Source organism: Eucyclogobius newberryi, unplaced genomic scaffold (assembly GCF_026437365.1).
Source record: "Eucyclogobius newberryi isolate DKJ021-1_F unplaced genomic scaffold, fEucNew1.0.hap1 SCAF_22, whole genome shotgun sequence".
Classification (NCBI taxonomy): Eukaryota; Metazoa; Chordata; class Actinopteri; order Gobiiformes; family Gobiidae; genus Eucyclogobius; species Eucyclogobius newberryi.
Window position 1 is genome coordinate 1 of NW_027315857.1, and position 21,514 is coordinate 21,514.

The following is a 21,514-nucleotide window of genomic DNA, read 5'->3' on the forward strand; positions in this document are numbered from 1 at the left end:
AGGATGTGCTGACCCCTGTGAATTCCCCAAATGTGGGAATCTCAACTGCATAATTTCTGGTAGTGGGGGACTGCGTTCGCGCTCTCCCCTCTTGTTTTTTGTCAGAGGAAAAAAAAAAAAACCCAAAGGGTCGTTTCCATGTACGCCGCTCGCGCTCCGGCCCCTCCGCCGGGCGCTTTGCGCGGGCGCCGCTTTGGACCGTTGACGGGAGGGTCAGCGTGGGGAGAGCTCACTGCTCCCCGAACCCATTGTGGGCATCGCTTCTCGGCCTTTTGGCTAAGATCAAGTGTAGTATCTGTTCTTATCAGTTTAATATCTGATACGTCCCCTACCCGGGGACCGTATATTAAATTGATTTTTGGACCAGGGAGATGGAATTTGGGGCTTGCTCCGTCCACTCCACGCATCGGCTCGGTATTGCAGTACCTCCGAGAACGGTGCACCTCCTCTCTCAGGTTAAAAAAAGTCATTCAGTTTGTTTTCGCCGTCACGTTACATGCAAATGTGCCATCATACCCTCATGTTAAACGCTTCCTTGCCGTTTGTCTGCTCCGGAAGTGGACAAAAATTCTCGGAGACGTTTTGAGTGGAAGGGCTGGATATTTCAAATCTCCCGCCAAAAGCCCTGACTGGAGAAGAGGGGGAGGGAAGGTGAAGTATCTGTTCCTAAACCCAACCCCCTTGGGAGGTAGCCCATTCCACGTAAACCCTTGTGCAAAATAGGCCACCTTTGGAATTTGAGTGGCCCCTTTGTGAAGTACAGTACATGTGACTAGTTGTTTTGTTTTTTTTGGGGGGGGGTCAAACGCAACACCGACTTTCAAACCCATCCTCGACAAGTAAAGTCTTCGCATGAGGGCGTGCTTCTGCCCGGTTTCGAGCCGGGGACCTTTTGCGTGTGAGGCAAACATGATAACCGCTACACTACAGAAGCGATAGTGTAGCGCAGGTACGTTGGTGGGACAAGTCCTCAGCGTCAGTGCAATGCTTTCGTGCTGGGTAAAACGCACTTTCTCTCCCCGTCTGGGAATCGAACCCAGGTCTTCCGCGTGACAAGCGGAGATACTGTCCACTATACTAACGAGGACATATGGGGCTGCAGGGGGGCCCCTTTTTTTTTTTTTTTTTTTTTTGGGCGTGTGTGTCGGTGTCTTTTTCCCCCGATCTCTGTGATGAAAAGTTTGAAGGACTACGCCGACAATTCCGCCGCTCCTCCCTCTTTTCTAGGAATAAACCATCGAGTTTGGAATGAACCGTGTCAAAGATTGAAGCAAACATAAAAGGAGGCTTTGTTTCTGCCCGGTTTCGAGCCGAGGACCTTTCGCGCGTTAGGCGAACGTGATAACCGCTACACTACAGAAACGACGTGCGAGCCTGTCGTGTCCCTTTTGCCGCGCGACCGCCGATGCAAATGAGCGCGTGAACAGAAGTACACTGCCCGTGATGAAGCCCCGTGTGCCCTCAAGTACTGGACGCCGTGTGGCGCTGCAACGTCCTAAACCCAACCCCCTTGGGAGGTAGCCCATTCCACGTAAACCCTTGTGCAAAATAGGCCACCTTTGGAATTTGAGTGGCCCCTTTGTGAAGTACAGTACATGTGACTAGTTGTTTTGTTTTTTTTGGGGGGGGGTCAAACGCAACACCGACTTTCAAACCCATCCTCGACAAGTAAAGTCTTCGCATGAGGGCGTGCTTCTGCCCGGTTTCGAGCCGGGGACCTTTTGCGTGTGAGGCAAACATGATAACCGCTACACTACAGAAGCGATAGTGTAGCACAGGTACGTTGGTGGGACAAGTCCTCAGCGTCAGTGCAATGCTTTCGTGCTGGGTAAAACGCACTTTCTCTCCCCGTCTGGGAATCGAACCCAGGTCTTCCGCGTGACAAGCGGAGATACTGTCCACTATACTAACGAGGACATATGGGGCTGCAGGGGGGGCCCTTTTTTTTTTTTTTTTTTTTGGGCGTGTGTGTCGGTGTCTTTTTCCCCCGATCTCTGTGATGAAAAGTTTGAAGGACTACGCCGACAATTCCGCCGCTCCTCCCTCTTTTCTAGGAATAAACCATCGAGTTTGGAATGAACCGTGTCAAAGATTGAAGCAAACATAAAAGGAGGCTTTGTTTCTGCCCGGTTTCGAGCCGAGGACCTTTCGCGCGTTAGGCGAACGTGATAACCGCTACACTACAGAAACGACGTGCAAGCCTGTCGTGTCCCTTTTGCCGCGCGACCGCCGATGCAAATGAGCGCGTGAACAGAAGTACACTGCCCGTGATGAAGCCCCGTGTGCCCTCAAGTACTGGACGCCGTGTGGCGCTGCAACGTGGTACTCTTGTTTCTCTTCAGAGCGTATAAATCTTTCGCCTTTTACTAAAGATTTCCGTGGAGAGGGACAACAAGAGATCTTTCCAATTTTTTGATGCCCTGCTTCAATGCGGGGCTTTTCTACCTATGTCTAAAGCAAGCAAGCGGTCATCCTGCAAGAGCAAAGGTTGTGTCTTGTCGGCCTTTAAACATGCCCTTGCGTACCCTCCGTTTGGCATCCCGTGTTCAAGAACTTTAAAAGTAAAAAAGAGTGCTTAGAACGCACAGACTTGCGTGTGTATCGCTGCCGTTTAACCTGGGGCTCAATCGTCGGGTGGAAGCTGGTCCATGCAAATGGCCGGAAGGACCATGCTGCCACATTGCCTCTTCCAGGGCCTGGGCCTTGGCTCGGAGCGGAGCAACTCATACTTACCTGGCAGGGGCGACACCATGATCAGGAAGGTGGTTCACCCAGGGCGAGGCTCGTCCATTGCACAAACAGGATGTGCTGACCCCTGTGAATTCCCCAAATGTGGGAATCTCAACTGCATAATTTCTGGTAGTGGGGGACTGCGTTCGCGCTCTCCCCTCTTGTTTTTTGTCAGAGGAAAAAAAAAAAAACCCAAAGGGTCGTTTCCATGTACGCCGCTCGCGCTCCGGCCCCTCCGCCGGGCGCTTTGCGCGGGCGCCGCTTTGGACCGTTGACGGGAGGGTCAGCGTGGGGAGAGCTCACTGCTCCCCGAACCCATTGTGGGCATCGCTTCTCGGCCTTTTGGCTAAGATCAAGTGTAGTATCTGTTCTTATCAGTTTAATATCTGATACGTCCCCTACCCGGGGACCGTATATTAAATTGATTTTTGGACCAGGGAGATGGAATTTGGGGCTTGCTCCGTCCACTCCACGCATCGGCTCGGTATTGCAGTACCTCCGAGAACGGTGCACCTCCTCTCTCAGGTTAAAAAAAGTCATTCAGTTTGTTTTCGCCGTCACGTTACATGCAAATGTGCCATCATACCCTCATGTTAAACGCTTCCTTGCCGTTTGTCTGCTCCGGAAGTGGACAAAAATTCTCGGAGACGTTTTGAGTGGAAGGGCTGGATATTTCAAATCTCCCGCCAAAAGCCCTGACTGGAGAAGAGGGGGAGGGAAGGTGAAGTATCTGTTCCTAAACCCAACCCCCTTGGGAGGTAGCCCATTCCACGTAAACCCTTGTGCAAAATAGGCCACCTTTGGAATTTGAGTGGCCCCTTTGTGAAGTACAGTACATGTGACTAGTTGTTTTGTTTTTTTTGGGGGGGGGTCAAACGCAACACCGACTTTCAAACCCATCCTCGACAAGTAAAGTCTTCGCATGAGGGCGTGCTTCTGCCCGGTTTCGAGCCGGGGACCTTTTGCGTGTGAGGCAAACATGATAACCGCTACACTACAGAAGCGATAGTGTAGCGCAGGTACGTTGGTGGGACAAGTCCTCAGCGTCAGTGCAATGCTTTCGTGCTGGGTAAAACGCACTTTCTCTCCCCGTCTGGGAATCGAACCCAGGTCTTCCGCGTGACAAGCGGAGATACTGTCCACTATACTAACGAGGACATATGGGGCTGCAGGGGGGCCCCTTTTTTTTTTTTTTTTTTTTTGGGCGTGTGTGTCGGTGTCTTTTTCCCCCGATCTCTGTGATGAAAAGTTTGAAGGACTACGCCGACAATTCCGCCGCTCCTCCCTCTTTTCTAGGAATAAACCATCGAGTTTGGAATGAACCGTGTCAAAGATTGAAGCAAACATAAAAGGAGGCTTTGTTTCTGCCCGGTTTCGAGCCGAGGACCTTTCGCGCGTTAGGCGAACGTGATAACCGCTACACTACAGAAACGACGTGCGAGCCTGTCGTGTCCCTTTTGCCGCGCGACCGCCGATGCAAATGAGCGCGTGAACAGAAGTACACTGCCCGTGATGAAGCCCCGTGTGCCCTCAAGTACTGGACGCCGTGTGGCGCTGCAACGTGGCACTCTTGTTTCTCTTCAGAGCGTATAAATCTTTCGCCTTTTACTAAAGATTTCCGTGGAGAGGGACAACAAGAGATCTTTCCAATTTTTTGATGCCCTGCTTCAATGCGGGGCTTTTCTACCTATGTCTAAAGCAAGCAAGCGGTCATCCTCCAAGAGCAAAGGTTGTGTCTTGTCGGCCTTTAAACATGCCCTTGCGTACCCTCCGTTTGGCATCCCGTGTTCAAGAACTTTAAAAGTAAAAAAGAGTGCTTAGAACGCACAGACTTGCGTGTGTATCGCTGCCGTTTAACCTGGGGCTCAATCGTCGGGTGGAAGCTGGTCCATGCAAATGGCCGGAAGGACCATGCTGCCACATTGCCTCTTCCAGGGCCTGGGCCTTGGCTCGGAGCGGAGCAGCTCATACTTACCTGGCAGGGGCGACACCATGATCAGGAAGGTGGTTCACCCAGGGCGAGGCTCGTCCATTGCACAAACGGGATGTGCTGACCCCTGTGAATTCCCCAAATGTGGGAATCTCAACTGCATAATTTCTGGTAGTGGGGGACTGCGTTCGCGCTCTCCCCTCTTGTTTTTTGTCAGAGGAAAAAAAAAAAAACCCAAAGGGTCGTTTCCATGTACGCCGCTCGCGCTCCGGCCCCTCCGCCGGGCGCTTTGCGCGGGCGCCGCTTTGGACCGTTGACGGGAGGGTCAGCGTGGGGAGAGCTCACTGCTCCCCGAACCCATTGTGGGCATCGCTTCTCGGCCTTTTGGCTAAGATCAAGTGTAGTATCTGTTCTTATCAGTTTAATATCTGATACGTCCCCTACCCGGGGACCGTATATTAAATTGATTTTTGGACCAGGGAGATGGAATTTGGGGCTTGCTCCGTCCACTCCACGCATCGGCTCGGTATTGCAGTACCTCCGAGAACGGTGCACCTCCTCTCTCAGGTTAAAAAAAGTCATTCAGTTTGTTTTCGCCGTCACGTTACATGCAAATGTGCCATCATACCCTCATGTTAAACGCTTCCTTGCCGTTTGTCTGCTCCGGAAGTGGACAAAAATTCTCGGAGACGTTTTGAGTGGAAGGGCTGGATATTTCAAATCTCCCGCCAAAAGCCCTGACTGGAGAAGAGGGGGAGGGAAGGTGAAGTATCTGTTCCTAAACTCAACCCCCTTGGGAGGTAGCCCATTCCACGTAAACCCTTGTGCAAAATAGGCCACCTTTGGAATTTGAGTGGCCCCTTTGTGAAGTACAGTACATGTGACTAGTTGTTTTGTTTTTTTTTGGGGGGGGGTCAAACGCAACACCGACTTTCAAACCCATCCTCGACAAGTAAAGTCTTCGCATGAGGGCGTGCTTCTGCCCGGTTTCGAGCCGGGGACCTTTTGCGTGTGAGGCAAACATGATAACCGCTACACTACAGAAGCGATAGTGTAGCGCAGGTACGTTGGTGGGACAAGTCCTCAGCGTCAGTGCAACGCTTTCGTGCTGAGTAAAACGCACTTTCTCTCCCCGTCTGGGAATCGAACCCAGGTCTTCCGCGTGACAAGCGGAGATACTGTCCACTATACTAACGATGACATATGGGGCTGCAGGGGGGCCCCTTTTTTTTTGTTTTTTTTTTGGGCGTGTGTGTCGGTGTCTTTTTCCCCCGATCTCTGTGATGAAAAGTTTGAAGGACTACGCCGACAATTCCGCCGCTCCTCCCTCTTTTCTAGGAATAAACCATCGAGTTTGGAATGAACCGTGTCAAAGATTGAAGCAAACATAAAAGGAGGCTTTGTTTCTGCCCGGTTTCGAGCCGAGGACCTTTCGCGCGTTAGGCGAACGTGATAACCGCTACACTACAGAAACGACGTGCGAGCCTGTCGTGTCCCTTTTGCCGCGCGACCGCCGATGCAAATGAGCGCGTGAACAGAAGTACACTGCCCGTGATGAAGCCCCGTGTGCCCTCAAGTACTGGACGCCGTGTGGCGCGTCAACGTCCTAAACCCAACCCCCTTGGGAGGTAGCCCATTCCACGTAAACCCTTGTGCAAAATAGGCCACCTTTGGAATTTGAGTGGCCCCTTTGTGAAGTACAGTACATGTGACTAGTTGTTTTGTTTTTTTTTGGGGGGGGGTCAAACGCAACACCGACTTTCAAACCCAGCCTCGACAAGTAAAGTCTTCGCATGAGGGCGTGCTTCTGCCCGGTTTCGAGCCGGGGACCTTTTGCGTGTGAGGCAAACGTGATAACCGCTACACTACAGAAGCGATAGTGTAGCGCAGGTACGTTGGTGGGACAAGTCCTCAGCGTCAGTGCAACGCTTTCGTGCTGGGTAAAACGCACTTTCTCTCCCCGTCTGGGAATCGAACCCAGGTCTTCCGCGCGGCAGCCGTGGATTCTTTAGCTAAACAGCCCTAAACAGAATCCCATTCATTTCCTATGGTAGTGCTAAACCACTACGGATGTAATATACTTTTGGCCAGCGGCGGCGCTGTGGCGAGAGCGCGCCATGTTTGAATGCAGAGTGACGTCATTCATTCAATGTGACCGGGACAAGTTTAGCACTAGATGTGCTCCTGTTTTCACCTTCTTATGGACATTTTACTGCCCCAGAACACTCGTATTTTGTGGCATTTATAACGGGCATTTGAGGACGTTTTCAGGTAAAGTTCGTCTTGTGTTTTGCACTTTTGAAACTGTGTTTTTAGTCACGTAAAATCACTGCTACTTCCATGTCTCTGTTGAACAACTAACGCGACTTTTCTGTCAGTTTTGTGTGATATTCAGCCCTGTGAAGTTAAACTTTATTACATTTAAAGGTTTGCAGTTGTGCAGTTTTATTTAAGGTGTAATATTACGTCATCTGTGTGTTGTGTTGTCTCTTATTGTGCATAAAAGTAGTTGTAGCATCAACAATTCATCACAAGTAAGAGAGACTTTGTTTGTCCCACAATGGGGGAAATGCCTTCACTTCATGTTAATGTGGAGGACATTCCACAACTGTTACCTAGCAACAGACTGTAAACAAGAGCCAAAATCCATATGAATGACTCAACAATTATGTTGATTATGTTGTTCCTCTCTCCTGTCCTGTCCTCTGTCCTTTCCTCTCTCCTGTCCTCCTCTCCCCTGTCCTCCTCTCCCCCATCCTCCTCTGCCCTGTCCTCCACTATCCTGCCCTCCTCTGTCCTTTCCTCTGTCCTTTCCTATGTCCTGTCCTCTCTCCTGTCCTCCTCTCCCCCGTACTCCTCTGCCCCGTACTCCTCTGTCCTGTCCTCCTCTGCCCTGTCCTCCTCTGTCCTGTCCTCCACTATCCTGTCCTCCTCTACCCTGTCCTCCTCTGCCCTATCCTCTGCCCTGTCCTCCTCTGTCCTGTCCTCCACTATCCTGTCCTCCTCTACCCTGTCCTCCTCTGCCCTATCCTCTGCCCTGTCCTCCTCTCTCCTGCCCTCCTCTGTCCTGTCCTCCACTATCCTGCCCTCCTCTGTCCTGTCCTCCACTATCCTGTCCTCCTCTGTCCCGTCCTCCTCTGTCCCGTCCTCCTCTGTCCCGTCCTCCTCTGTCCTGTCCTCCTCTGTCCTGTCTTCCTCTGTCCTGTCCTCCTCTGTCCTGTCCTCCTCTCTCCTGCCCTCCTCTGTCCCGTCCTCTGTCCCACCCACTCGTGTCCCCACCAGCTCTCTTCGTGAGCCCTTGGGTGAGTATAACTACTTAAATCATGTGTTCTTGGTTTGTGTGGAGTCACACAGAGTCACACCGTGTAGAGGAGCAGTCACTTCTGTTTCATTTCATGTCTTTTCCTTTAGTAGTGGCTGAAGAGGACGCGCTGGAGAGGACAATGTTCAGCATCTCCGTCCAATCAACACGTGGATGTGTGTAATGTGTCTGTAACGCTTTAGCTCCATTTTGGATGTACCATGTGTTATAAAGGTTTGTCTTTTATTCCAGCCGTGTCTGCACCAGTCGCTGCTGAGCTCCATCATCCTCAGGTTTACAGAAGTTCACACACAGATGTCCTGCCATGAAAGACACTTTGGGACACGTTCTGTCCTGTGCATGAGTTCAGTTGTTCCTGACCCTGTTCAGGTCCTGCTCTGAATTCATGCATCTGTGATGAGAGTAAGTCATATTATCTGGTGTTCAATATGAATGAGTGAGAGCTTCTTCTGCTCATTCACACTAACATTGCTAAATAAAACAGCCATATAAACTTACTTATGATATAAACAACAGGTCAAATGTAAGTGTGCGTTGTTACTAACGGCTAAATATGACTCATTATTCGTCTTCTTCTCTTACAGCAGCTGCACAGTCCAAACAGACTGTTCTGGAGGAACCACAGGACGGTAAGAGCTTTTACTTGTTGCTTATTCACTGTAAGATCAAAGTTGATCAAACGTATCATACATTTCTTTCCTCTCTTCAGCTGCTGCAGATGTGCTGCCCCTTAAGCCTCCAGTGCCACTTCCACAGGAGCTGAGGTTTGTTCTGGCCGAGTCTGGAAGTACTTCAGCTCCAGGTCTGACATTTTAATAGAATAATCTAAACAAACATAAACCTATATTGTGGTGTTTTAGTTGTTTCAGATGCAGCTCGTCCCACACATTCTGCATCTGATGCTCCTGGAGAAGAGACAACCCAGAGTGAGTGAGCTCCATGTGTGTCTGTGTCTGTCTCAGTCAAACCATCACAGAGTGAACAGATGAATGCTTCATGCTCCATGTGTGTCTGTCTCAGTCAAACCATCACAGAGTGAACAGATGAATGCTTCATGCTCCATGTGTGTCTGTCTCAGTCAAACCATCACAGAGTGAACAGATGAATGCTTCATGCTGACTGTAGTTTGACAGCCAGTGCAGTGGTTCTAAATGTGTGTCATGTCTTGTATTTCACGTGTTGCTTATCACTAAAACATTCATCTGTTTTGTTCTGTAGTTCCTCCTCCAGTGAAGCTTCAGCCGCAGTCGTCACAACAGGCCGCCTCCACCTCCACTGCCCCTGAGCCAATCAGCCAACAGCACGCTACACCCGACCACAAAACTACATATTTATCATTACATCATCATCACATCAAATTATTAAATGCCACATCTTCACTCAACATCAGCCCGAAAAACTGGAGCAAACACAGACACTCTGGCAGCACCACCACAACTCTGCCTGTTGTCACCATGACAACTGTCGTCACCACGACGACTGCCGTCACCACGACGACTGCCGTCACCACGACGACTGTCGTCACCACGACACCTGCCACAGTGAAGCCTCCTCCTCAGACCATCACCTCGCCTCCTACAGTTCTGACCATCACCGTCTCTTTCTCAGGACGCCCTGAGCAGCAGCAGCAGCCCTGAAGAAACACCACCTTTTAAGGACTTTGTGGACACAGAGTTCTTCCAGAGGGAGCTGGAGGCCACAAGACAGAGAGTGGAAAAAGGAAGCAGCAGAAGAGGAAGAGAGAGGAGTCACCTGCCCCAGGGAGAACGTGCAGGTTCTGCCCCAGGGAGAACGTGCAGGTTCTGCAAACTGGTGCTGAAGCAGGCCCTCACAGTCCTCACATCCACACATACTTCCCTGGACTGTATATATCTGTATATTTATTGTAAATACTACTGTCAAGTAATGAATGCTGTCTGAATTGTAAATAAATGAAACTTAATATTTCTGGTATTTCCCTGTCAATAAATATTCTTAAAAGTATATGTTATTGTGTTTTCTTATATAATAATACAATAATATTCCATACATGATTGAGATATCATATCATTAATAATATGAGTAAATGTTTTATTTCTCTGCAGAACATAAACTGAACACAATAGTACAGTTCAGTGCTGCAGTGTTAGAGATGTGATAGTGTGACCTCTGACCCCTGCGGACTAAACTCCCTGTTTCTGACCCACTCCAAGTTTATTCATGCAGAAGATGTGACGTGGGTTAATCTCTTAAGGTGAAGCAGAAATCACTTTTTGTGATCAATTTGTGATTCTATTAATATTGCAAATCAGTCCCAGCAGCTGCATGTGAGTCCTTCTCATGATCTGACCTTTAACAAGTGCAAACTGACACACCAACTCATAAACTTTATACATTTAAAGTTTGAACTTATAAACTTCATATATTTAAAGTTTTGATCCTTTGAAACGTTCCTCTTCTTCTGGGCACAGCAGGATTTGAACTCTGGTCTCTTGAGATGAATTTGTGAACAACACGAATCTCTGCATTCTGATTGGTTGGCCTTCATCACAGTGGCACATGGCACACAGGCTCATTCTGATTGGCTGACGCTCTATGCCCACTATCCACGGCTGGCCCCCGCGTGACAAGCGGAGATACTGTCCACTATACTAACGAGGACATATGGGGCTGCAGGGGGGCCCCTTTTTTTTTTTTTTTTTTTTGGGCGTGTGTGTCGGTGTCTTTTTCCCCCGATCTCTGTGATGAAAAGTTTGAAGGACTACGCCGACAATTCCGCCGCTCCTCCCTCTTTTCTAGGAATAAACCATCGAGTTTGGAATGAACCGTGTCAAAGATTGAAGCAAACATAAAAGGAGGCTTTGTTTCTGCCCGGTTTCGAGCCGAGGACCTTTCGCGCATTAGGCGAACGTGATAACCGCTACACTACAGAAACGACGTGCGAGCCTGTCGTGTCCCTTTTGCCGCGCGACCGCCGATGCAAATGAGCGCGTGAACAGAAGTACACTGCCCGTGATGAAGCCCCGTGTGCCCTCAAGTACTGGACGCCGTGTGGCGCTGCAACGTGGCACTCTTGTTTCTCTTCAGAGCGTATAAATCTTTCGCCTTTTACTAAAAAGATCACAAGTGTTGGGGCTGTGCGGTGTATGGAGCACAACACTTTAAGCGACGTGCTCCAACATCGGCAGATGAGGAAATGGCAGCAGCTTCGCACGGCCCCCGGCGGAATGCACTCCGCTTCGAACTACTGGGAGAACTGGAAATGGATCGATTGACCTTCAGCAGACGCCTTTTGCAAAAAGAACTGGCTGTAACAACGAATCAACTGGACTTTATATTTGCCTTTCCTGGCAAAAAGATTTTTGAAGTCGTTTTCACCACAACGAAGCATCTGGAGACATGTTTGGAGTTGTACGAGAGGAAGAAAACATCCACCACTGTCTTCCAGCAGGTGAACGTTACTCCTCTCACTGATTTGGATAAAAAAACTGTCCATATCGTTATCTATTCAGAAAAAGTGAGACTGGATGATGTCAAGACATGGGCCTCTTTCTTCTGCGATGTCCTAAAAGCAACAGAGGTTGTAGACATCGATGGCATTAAAACAGGAACCAAGCGGCTGGAAGTGAAGTTAAGAAGAACTAACGGGGAACTTCAACATCTCCCTAACTCCATTCAACTGGGGGCTTTCCGAGGCTCTGTCTTTTATCCGGGGCAGCCACGGAAATGCAGAAGATGCGGCAGCCTTGATCACCTGGCAGCAGGGTGCAATGTAGCCCAATGCAGAAAGTGCAAATCCCTGGATCATCCCACATCACTATGCACAGTTTCAGTTAAATGCAACCTGTGTTCGGCGGACACCCATCTCTTTAAGGACTGCCCACAAGCCTATGCTAATAGAGTGAAAGGGAATACAGTGACAACATCAGTATCATGCCAAGATGACCCGGATCCCTATTCCCAACTCTTTGATGAGAATCCCGTGTCACAAGACAGAATGGACAAGGCAGATGGACCGGACAACTCTCCAAAAGAACCACCCACAGTGAGACTTCAGGATGTCCCCAAAACTCTACAGGATGCAGAAGGGGTCTTCGACGCCCTGTTGGCCAGCCTCCCCCCCTTCCAGGAGGAGGGCACACAGGGGGAACCTGCACCGCAAGAGGATAGTCAAGATGGTTTAGCAGCAACAGCTGAAACCTTTCTTCCGGACACTCAAGTGGAATTTTTGGAACGGCAGGGGGCGGTAAAACGCCTTCAGAACACGTCAAGTGAGGAATCTTTCCACCTAGAGCAGTCTGAAAAGGTATGGCCACCTGCCTCGTCTCCCTCCACCGAATTCCTTGACCATACTAGCGTGAACACGTTTACAGTTGTGACAAAAATAAAATCGGCGGAAGGCCCCCCAAATCCACAAAAGAAAAAAAGGAAGGGTCACAGAACACAAGGAGAAAATGGTTTAGTGGTAAACTCCTCCAACTATTAATATGACCTCTCTCTCAGTAGTCACAATTAATACAAGAGGCTTGAATGATTTGTTAAAGTGCCAGACAGTTTTCAATGAACTGCATAATGGAATTGGAGATATTTTCTGTCTCCAAGAATGTAATATACCTTTTAAAGATAGTTATAGAGATTATGAAAGTAGATGGCCTCATGGACAATCCTTTTGGTCTGGAGATAATGAAAACAAGAACTCTGGGGTAGCCATCTTGCTCCGAGGTCACCATTTTAATATAAACAGAGTCCAGAGAATAAGTGATGGAAGAATACTCTCTGTAGACTTAGATCAAAATGGAAAACAACTTAGAGTTATCAGTGTTTATTGTCCACCCACAGTGCAAGGAAGACTTAAAACCTTGGAACTTTTACAGACTTTAATTTTTTGCAAATATGAAGTTGTCATTGGGGGTGACTTTAACTGCATCTTGACTAGAACAGACAGATTGACAAAACGAGCTACTACGGCAAAACTAGATGCCAGCTCACACGCTTTGGCGAATTTAATAAGAGACTGTCATTTGAAAGACTGTGCGGAAAGTTTAGGGTCAAAACCAGACTTTACGTGGTCTAATGGCAAATCCTTCTCACGTATTGATCTTACCCTGGTGTCCCGAGGCCTTCTCCCCCTTAAATGTTGGAGAACACCAGTTGTCTTTTCAGATCACTTTAAGCTAACCACCGTGATAGACATTAAAGGAGGGTTGAAACGCCATACGGGCCCGTGGAAATTAAATATTGCTTTATTACAGAACAAATACATAGTAGAAAAATTAAAAGGAAAATTTGAACAATGGAAAACCCTACGAGATCTCCATAACTCCTGTGGAGACTGGTGGGAAGATATTAAATCCAGGACAAAATCCTTCTTCATGTCAGAGAGTAAAACACTGGCCGCTAGAAAGAGAATGTTTTATTCTAGACTTCAAAGAAAACTTCAAAACTACTATAAACTGGCACAAAACGGCTTTGACATGCAACAAGAGATTGTCACACTAAAAGCAAAACTATGTGAACTAATGAGGGAGAAGAGTAAAAGTATCCTCCTGAGAAGCAGGATCCAACATCTAGAGGAAAATGAGAAATGTTCCCGGTACTTTTTCCAAAAAATAGCAAAAGCAAAGCACCATATAACATCTGTCTATGATCAGGAAGGAAAAGAAGAGAAGGACATGGAAAAAATCATTCACATTATTAGGTCCTTTTTTGCCAATCTCTATCAGGACACACTGGTGTCTAGCAAAATGATGGACACTTTTCTTTCTAAGACTACTGGAAAACTTAGTACTTCAGTGAAGGAATCCTTAGACAAAAATATAACATTGGCAGAACTGACAAAAGCCATTACAAGTATGAAAGACAATAAAACTCCAGGCTTGGATGGTCTCCCCAAAGAGTTTTACGTTACCTTTTGGGAGCAGCTGAAACTCCCCCTTTTGGAGATGTACAACGAAAGTCTTGGCAAAGGAGCGTTGCCATCATCATTGAGACGGGGGGCAATCTCCCTCCTTCACAAAAAAGGACAAAAACAGAATCTACAGAACTGGAGACCACTAACCCTTCTAGGTGTCGATGTAAAAATACTGGCCAAGGTTTTATTTTTACGAACTCAACCCATCGTTGGTGACCTGGTGGAGAGTGAACAAACATGTGGAGTACAAGGACGGACAATGACAGATAGCCTAGCCCTGGTGAGAGACACGTATCTCCTCTGTAAAGAACGTAACAGCCCCCTATGTATACTAAGTTTGGACCTCGAAAAAGCTTTTGATAGCATAAGCCACGATTATATAAAAGCAGTGTTGAAACATTTTGGTTTTGGAGAAAATTTTAGACGGTGGGTTAACCTCTTGTACACTGACTGCCATAGTGTGGTAATAGTTAATGGACAACAAACAAATGCTATAGATATCCGGGCTGGGGTCAGACAAGGGTGCCCCTTGTCACCCACATTATTTATTTTAGCAATAGAACCGCTAGTTTGTGCCCTTAGAAGGAACAATGACATAAAAGGAATTTTTGTGCCAGGAAGTGAAAATAGACAGGCAAAAATATCAGTTTATATGGATGATATCACTTTGTTACTTTCAGACAATAAATCTATAGGAGAAGCCTTAAAGGTCTGTGAAAACTTTACTCTCGCTGCAAGCACAAGGGTTAATAAGAACAAAACCAAAATACTTTATTTGAATTGGAAAGAGAAATACGAAAATATAGACCTGATTAAAAATAAAGACACAATTAAAGTCTTGGGAATTCAGATAGGAAAAGACATGGAAGTAAAAAACTGGGAGTCAAAGCTACCCAAATTGACAGCCAATTTAAGAGCATGGCAAGATAGGGAGCTTACATTTACTGGGAAAGTCTTAATTGTGAACTCGGTACTGTTGGCTTCAGTGAATAATCTGGCGACTGTGTTTCCTGCCCCCTATCGGATACTTAAGACTCTGAAGAAGATGTTGTTCCAGTTTATCTGGGGGGGGGAAATCAGAGAGACTCAAACGAAATATAATGCATCGCCTCCCACTGTGCGGGGGTATCGGGGTGCCATTAATCGAGGCAAAATTTGAAGCAATGTTCTTGGCCCCAATTTTAAAGGCAGTCCTTCTACCAGAAAGGGAAATTTTGTGGCACTATTTTGCAAAATTGTGGGTGGGTAGAAAAGTTTTAATCACATGGGGAAAAAGACCATCAATGGATGTCCCCCACGCCGAGATTTGCCCATCAGTCTACAAACATGTGCTTGAGAACTTATCCAAAGGACTTAGCCAGGTACCATCGACAGAACTGACAAGGAGAAAAATAGAACAAAAACTGTCCGTAGATTTGGAGAAACTTACCCCGGTAGATCTTTTATCGGCACAAGAGAGCAAAAGGGCATGGGAAAATATACATTTTCAAAAACTTACGAACAGACACAGAGATTTGGCCTGGCAAATTGGCCATAAATGTTTGCCAACCCGAGAGTTCCTTTTTAAAAGACACTTTACACCAAGCCCAAGATGCCCGAGACCCTTTTGTGGCAGTGAGGAAACTCATTTACACATTTTTTGGACATGCCCTTTTGCTGTGAATGCCTGGGTAACAGTATCCCCATGGCTGAAAAATGTTGGGAAAATTCCATCAAGTTATAACAATATTGCCTATGGTGAAACTGCAAAATTCCAAAATAAGGAGAGGTGGTGGATTATAGTTAATTGTATAAAAGAAGCTATCTGGAAATCAAGGAATGTATTGACTTTTAAAAACTATCAAATGTCAGAAATGTTGTTGATGAAATGTGTTATGAATATTTTTAAAGATTATGTTTTAAGAGATTTAGTGGAAGGAAAGAGAGAAGAAATAATCAATTTATGGAAAATTCCAAACTCTTTTAAAGACTTGCTGTATTCATAGTTTTGGTAAATAATGTGTAATTGTATTGACTTTTGTAAACTGTGTTTAAAAGATGTGTTTTAAGTGTGGAAAGTATTTTGAAAGAAATTTATTGCTATGAAATAATAAAAACCGCCTGAAAAGTGAAAAGTGCCTTTTACTAAAGATTTCCGTGGAGAGGGACAACAAGAGATCTTTCCAATTTTTTGATGCCCTGCTTCAATGCGGGGCTTTTCTACCTATGTCTAAAGCAAGCAAGCGGTCATCCTCCAAGAGCAAAGGTTGTGTCTTGTCGGCCTTTAAACATGCCCTTGCGTACCCTCCGTTTGGCATCCCGTGTTCAAGAACTTTAAAAGTAAAAAAGAGTGCTTAGAACGCACAGACTTGCGTGTGTATCGCTGCCGTTTAACCTGGGGCTCAATCGTCGGGTGGAAGCTGGTCCATGCAAATGGCCGGAAGGACCATGCTGCCACATTGCCTCTTCCAGGGCCTGGGCCTTGGCTCGGAGCGGAGCAACTCATACTTACCTGGCAGGGGCGACACCATGATCAGGAAGGTGGTTCACCCAGGGCGAGGCTCGTCCATTGCACAAACAGGATGTGCTGACCCCTGTGAATTCCCCAAATGTGGGAATCTCAACTGCATAATTTCTGGTAGTGGGGGACTGCGTTCGCGCTCTCCCCTCTTGTTTTTTGTCAGAGGAAAAAAAAAAAAACCCAAAGGGTCGTTTCCATGTACGCCGCTCGCGCTCCGGCCCCTCCGCCGGGCGCTTTGCGCGGGCGCCGCTTTGGACCGTTGACGGGAGGGTCAGCGTGGGGAGAGCTCACTGCTCCCCGAACCCATTGTGGGCATCGCTTCTCGGCCTTTTGGCTAAGATCAAGTGTAGTATCTGTTCTTATCAGTTTAATATCTGATACGTCCCCTACCCGGGGACCGTATATTAAATTGATTTTTGGACCAGGGAGATGGAATTTGGGGCTTGCTCCGTCCACTCCACGCATCGGCTCGGTATTGCAGTACCTCCGAGAACGGTGCACCTCCTCTCTCAGGTTAAAAAAAGTCATTCAGTTGGTTTTCGCCGTCACGTTACATGCAAATGTGCCATCATACCCTCATGTTAAACGCTTCCTTGCTGTTTGTCTGCTCCGGAAGTGGACAAAAATTCTCGGAGACGTTTTGAGTGGAAGGGCTGGATATTTCAAATCTCCCGCCAAAAGCCCTGACTGGAGAAGAGGGGGAGGGAAGGTGAAGTATCTGTTCCTAAACCCAACCCCCTTGGGAGGTAGCCCATTCCACGTAAACCCTTGTGCAAAATAGGCCCCCTTTGGAATTTGAGTGGCCCCTTTGTGAAGTACAGTACATGTGACTAGTTGTTTTGTTTTTTTTGGGGGGGGGGGTCAAACGCAACACAGACTTTCAAACCCATCCTCGACAAGTAAAGTCTTCGCATGAGGGCGTGCTTCTGCCCGGTTTCGAGCCGGGGACCTTTTGCGTGTGAGGCAAACGTGATAACCGCTACACTACAGAAGCGATAGTGTAGCGCAGGTACGTTGGTGGGACAAGTCCTCAGCGTCAGTGCAACGCTTTCGTGCTGGGTAAAACGCACTTTCTCTCCCCGTCTGGGAATCGTACCCAGGTCTTCCGCGTGACAAGCGGAGATACTGTCCACTATACTAACGAGGACATATGGGGCTGCAGGGGGGCCCCTTTTTTTTTTTTTTTTTTTTGGGCGTGTGTGTCGGTGTCTTTTTCCCCCGATCTCTGTGATGAAAAGTTTGAAGGACTACGCCGACAATTCCGCCGCTCCTCCCTCTTTTCTAGGAATAAACCATCGAGTTTGGAATGAACCGTGTCAAAGATTGAAGCAAACATAAAAGGAGGCTTTGTTTCTGCCCGGTTTCGAGCCGAGGACCTTTCGCGCGTTAGGCGAACGTGATAACCGCTACACTACAGAAACGACGTGCGAGCCTGTCGTGTCCCTTTTGCCGCGCGACCGCCGATGCAAATGAGCGCGTGAACAGAAGTACACTGCCCGTGATGAAGCCCCGTGTGCCCTCAAGTACTGGACGCCGTGTGGCGCTGCAACGTGGCACTCTTGTTTCTCTTCAGAGCGTATAAATCTTTCGCCTTTTACTAAAAAGATCACAAGTGTTGGGGCTGTGCGGTGTATGGAGCACAACACTTTAAGCGACGTGATCCAACATCGGCAGATGAGGAAATGGCAGCAGCTTCGCACGGCCCCCGGCGGAATGCACTCCGCTTCGAACTACTGGGAGAACTGGAAATGGATCGATTGACCTTCAGCAGACGCCTTTTGCAAAAAGAACTGGCTGTAACAACGAATCAACTGGACTTTATATTTGCCTTTCCTGGCAAAAAGATTTTTGAAGTCGTTTTCACCACAACGAAGCATCTGGAGACATGTTTGGAGTTGTACGAGAGGAAGAAAACATCCACCACTGTCTTCCAGCAGGTGAACGTTACTCCTCTCACTGATTTGGATAAAAAAACTGTCCATATCGTTATCTATTCAGAAAAAGTGAGACTGGATGATGTCAAGACATGGGCCTCTTTCTTCTGCGATGTCCTAAAAGCAACAGAGGTTGTAGACATCGATGGCATTAAAACAGGAACCAAGCGGCTGGAAGTGAAGTTAAGAAGAACTAACGGGGAACTTCAACATCTCCCTAACTCCATTCAACTGGGGGCTTTCCGAGGCTCTGTCTTTTATCCGGGGCAGCCACGGAAATGCAGAAGATGCGGCAGCCTTGATCACCTGGCAGCAGGGTGCAATGTAGCCCAATGCAGAAAGTGCAAATCCCTGGATCATCCCACATCACTATGCACAGTTTCAGTTAAATGCAACCTGTGTTCGGCGGACACCCATCTCTTTAAGGACTGCCCACAAGCCTATGCTAATAGAGTGAAAGGGAATACAGTGACAACATCAGTATCATGCCAAGATGACCCGGATCCCTATTCCCAACTCTTTGATGAGAATCCCGTGTCACAAGACAGAATGGACAAGGCAGATGGACCGGACAACTCTCCAAAAGAACCACCCACAGTGAGACTTCAGGATGTCCCCAAAACTCTACAGGATGCAGAAGGGGTCTTCGACGCCCTGTTGGCCAGCCTCCCCCCCTTCCAGGAGGAGGGCACACAGGGGGAACCTGCACCGCAAGAGGATAGTCAAGATGGTTTAGCAGCAACAGCTGAAACCTTTCTTCCGGACACTCAAGTGGAATTTTTGGAACGGCAGGGGGCGGTAAAACACCTTCAGAACACGTCAAGTGAGGAATCTTTCCACCTAGAGCAGTCTGAAAAGGTATGGCCACCTGCCTCGTCTCCCTCCACCGAATTCCTTGACCATACTAGCGTGAACACGTTTACAGTTGTGACAAAAATAAAATCGGCGGAAGGCCCCCCAAATCCACAAAAGAAAAAAAGGAAGGGTCACAGAACACAAGGAGAAAATGGTTTAGTGGTAAACTCCTCCAACTATTAATATGACCTCTCTCTCAGTAGTCACAATTAATACAAGAGGCTTGAATGAATTGTTAAAGTGCCAGACAGTTTTCAATGAACTGCATAATGGAATTGGAGATATTTTCTGTCTCCAAGAATGTAATATACCTTTTAAAGATAGTTATAGAGATTATGAAAGTAGATGGCCTCATGGACAATCCTTTTGGTCTGGAGATAATGAAAACAAGAACTCTGGGGTAGCCATCTTGCTCCGAGGTCACCATTTTAATATAAACAGAGTCCAGAGAATAAGTGATGGAAGAATACTCTCTGTAGACTTAGATCAAAATGGAAAACAACTTAGAGTTATCAGTGTTTATTGTCCACCCACAGTGCAAGGAAGACTTAAAACCTTGGAACTTTTACAGACTTTAATTTTTTGCAAATATGAAGTTGTCATTGGGGGTGACTTTAACTGCATCTTGACTAGAACAGACAGATTGACAAAACGAGCTACTACGGCAAAACTAGATGCCAGCTCACACGCTTTGGCGAATTTAATAAGAGACTGTCATTTGAAAGACTGTGCGGAAAGTTTAGGGTCAAAACCAGACTTTACGTGGTCTAATGGCAAATCCTTCTCACGTATTGATCTTACCCTGGTGTCCCGAGGCCTTCTCCCCCTTAAATGTTGGAGAACACCAGTTGTCTTTTCAGATCACTTTAAGCTAACCACCGTGATAGACATTAAAGGAGGGTTGAAACGCCATACGGGCCCGTGGAAATTAAATATTGCTTTATTACAGAACAAATACATAGTAGAAAAATTAAAAGGAAAATTTGAACAATGGAAAACCCTACGAGATCTCCATAACTCCTGTGGAGACTGGTGGGAAGATATTAAATCCAGGACAAAATCCTTCTTCATGTCAGAGAGTAAAACACTGGCCGCTAGAAAGAGAATGTTTTATTCTAGACTTCAAAGAAAACTTCAAAACTACTATAAACTGGCACAAAACGGCTTTGACATGCAACAAGATATTGTCACACTAAAAGCAAAACTATGTGAACTAATGAGGGAGAAGAGTAAAAGTATCCTCCTGAGAAGCAGGATCCAACATCTAGAGGAAAATGAGAAATGTTCCCGGTACTTTTTCCAAAAAATAGCAAAAGCAAAGCACCATATAACATCTGTCTATGATCAGGAAGGAAAAGAAGAGAAGGACATGGAAAAAATCATTCACATTATTAGGTCCTTTTTTGCCAATCTCTATCAGGACACACTGGTGTCTAGCAAAATGATGGACACTTTTCTTTCTAAGACTACTGGAAAACTTAGTACTTCAGTGAAGGAATCCTTAGACAAAAATATAACATTGGCAGAACTGACAAAAGCCATTACAAGTATGAAAGACAATAAAACTCCAGGCTTGGATGGTCTCCCCAAAGAGTTTTACGTTACCTTTTGGGAGCAGCTGAAACTCCCCCTTTTGGAGATGTACAACGAAAGTCTTGGCAAAGGAGCGTTGCCATCATCATTGAGACGGGGGGCAATCTCCCTCCTTCACAAAAAAGGACAAAAACAGAATCTACAGAACTGGAGACCACTAACCCTTCTAGGTGTCGATGTAAAAATACTGGCCAAGGTTTTATTTTTACGAACTCAACCCATCGTTGGTGACCTGGTGGAGAGTGAACAAACATGTGGAGTACAAGGACGGACAATGACAGATAGCCTAGCCCTGGTGAGAGACACGTATCTCCTCTGTAAAGAACGTAACAGCCCCCTATGTATACTAAGTTTGGACCTCGAAAAAGCTTTTGATAGCATAAGCCACGATTATATAAAAGCAGTGTTGAAACATTTTGGTTTTGGAGAAAATTTTAGACGGTGGGTTAACCTCTTGTACACTGACTGCCATAGTGTGGTAATAGTTAATGGACAACAAACAAATGCTATAGATATCCGGGCTGGGGTCAGACAAGGGTGCCCCTTGTCACCCACATTATTTATTTTAGCAATAGAACCGCTAGTTTGTGCCCTTAGAAGGAACAATGACATAAAAGGAATTTTTGTGCCAGGAAGTGAAAATAGACAGGCAAAAATATCAGTTTATATGGATGATATCACTTTGTTACTTTCAGACAATAAATCTATAGGAGAAGCCTTAAAGGTCTGTGAAAACTTTACTCTCGCTGCAAGCACAAGG

At 46.9% G+C, this 21,514-nt stretch overlaps 11 non-coding genes and 1 pseudogene across 11 annotated transcripts; 10 read left to right on the forward strand and 2 right to left on the reverse strand.

Moving 5' to 3' along the window:
• LOC140372185 (U1 spliceosomal RNA) lies at positions 1–91 on the forward strand (annotated as a pseudogene; the record flags this gene model as incomplete).
• A 165-nt stretch (positions 92–256) lies between these two features.
• Positions 257–448, forward strand: LOC140372187 (U2 spliceosomal RNA). Its single transcript, XR_011928525.1, has one exon. It is a non-coding gene; the product is annotated as a U2 spliceosomal RNA (small nuclear RNA).
• A 1,876-nt stretch (positions 449–2,324) lies between these two features.
• LOC140372282 (U5 spliceosomal RNA) lies at positions 2,325–2,438 on the forward strand. The gene has a single exon (XR_011928613.1). It is a non-coding gene; the product is annotated as a U5 spliceosomal RNA (small nuclear RNA).
• A 287-nt stretch (positions 2,439–2,725) lies between these two features.
• On the forward strand, positions 2,726–2,891 carry LOC140372313 (U1 spliceosomal RNA). The gene has a single exon (XR_011928643.1). It is a non-coding gene; the product is annotated as a U1 spliceosomal RNA (small nuclear RNA).
• Positions 2,892–3,056: 165 nt separating this feature from the next.
• Positions 3,057–3,248, forward strand: LOC140372188 (U2 spliceosomal RNA). Its single transcript, XR_011928526.1, has one exon. It is a non-coding gene; the product is annotated as a U2 spliceosomal RNA (small nuclear RNA).
• A 1,048-nt stretch (positions 3,249–4,296) lies between these two features.
• On the forward strand, positions 4,297–4,410 carry LOC140372283 (U5 spliceosomal RNA). Its single transcript, XR_011928614.1, has one exon. It is a non-coding gene; the product is annotated as a U5 spliceosomal RNA (small nuclear RNA).
• Positions 4,411–4,697: 287 nt separating this feature from the next.
• On the forward strand, positions 4,698–4,863 carry LOC140372298 (U1 spliceosomal RNA). Its single transcript, XR_011928629.1, has one exon. It is a non-coding gene; the product is annotated as a U1 spliceosomal RNA (small nuclear RNA).
• A 165-nt stretch (positions 4,864–5,028) lies between these two features.
• Positions 5,029–5,220, forward strand: LOC140372189 (U2 spliceosomal RNA). The gene has a single exon (XR_011928527.1). It is a non-coding gene; the product is annotated as a U2 spliceosomal RNA (small nuclear RNA).
• Positions 5,221–6,462: 1,242 nt separating this feature from the next.
• trnav-cac (transfer RNA valine (anticodon CAC)) lies at positions 6,463–6,535 on the reverse strand. Its single transcript has one exon. It is a non-coding gene; the product is annotated as a tRNA-Val (tRNA).
• Positions 6,536–16,355: 9,820 nt separating this feature from the next.
• Positions 16,356–16,521, forward strand: LOC140372314 (U1 spliceosomal RNA). The gene has a single exon (XR_011928644.1). It is a non-coding gene; the product is annotated as a U1 spliceosomal RNA (small nuclear RNA).
• Positions 16,522–16,686: 165 nt separating this feature from the next.
• LOC140372190 (U2 spliceosomal RNA) lies at positions 16,687–16,878 on the forward strand. Its single transcript, XR_011928528.1, has one exon. It is a non-coding gene; the product is annotated as a U2 spliceosomal RNA (small nuclear RNA).
• A 415-nt stretch (positions 16,879–17,293) lies between these two features.
• trnav-cac (transfer RNA valine (anticodon CAC)) lies at positions 17,294–17,366 on the reverse strand. Its single transcript has one exon. It is a non-coding gene; the product is annotated as a tRNA-Val (tRNA).
• Positions 17,367–21,514: the final 4,148 nt, after the last annotated feature.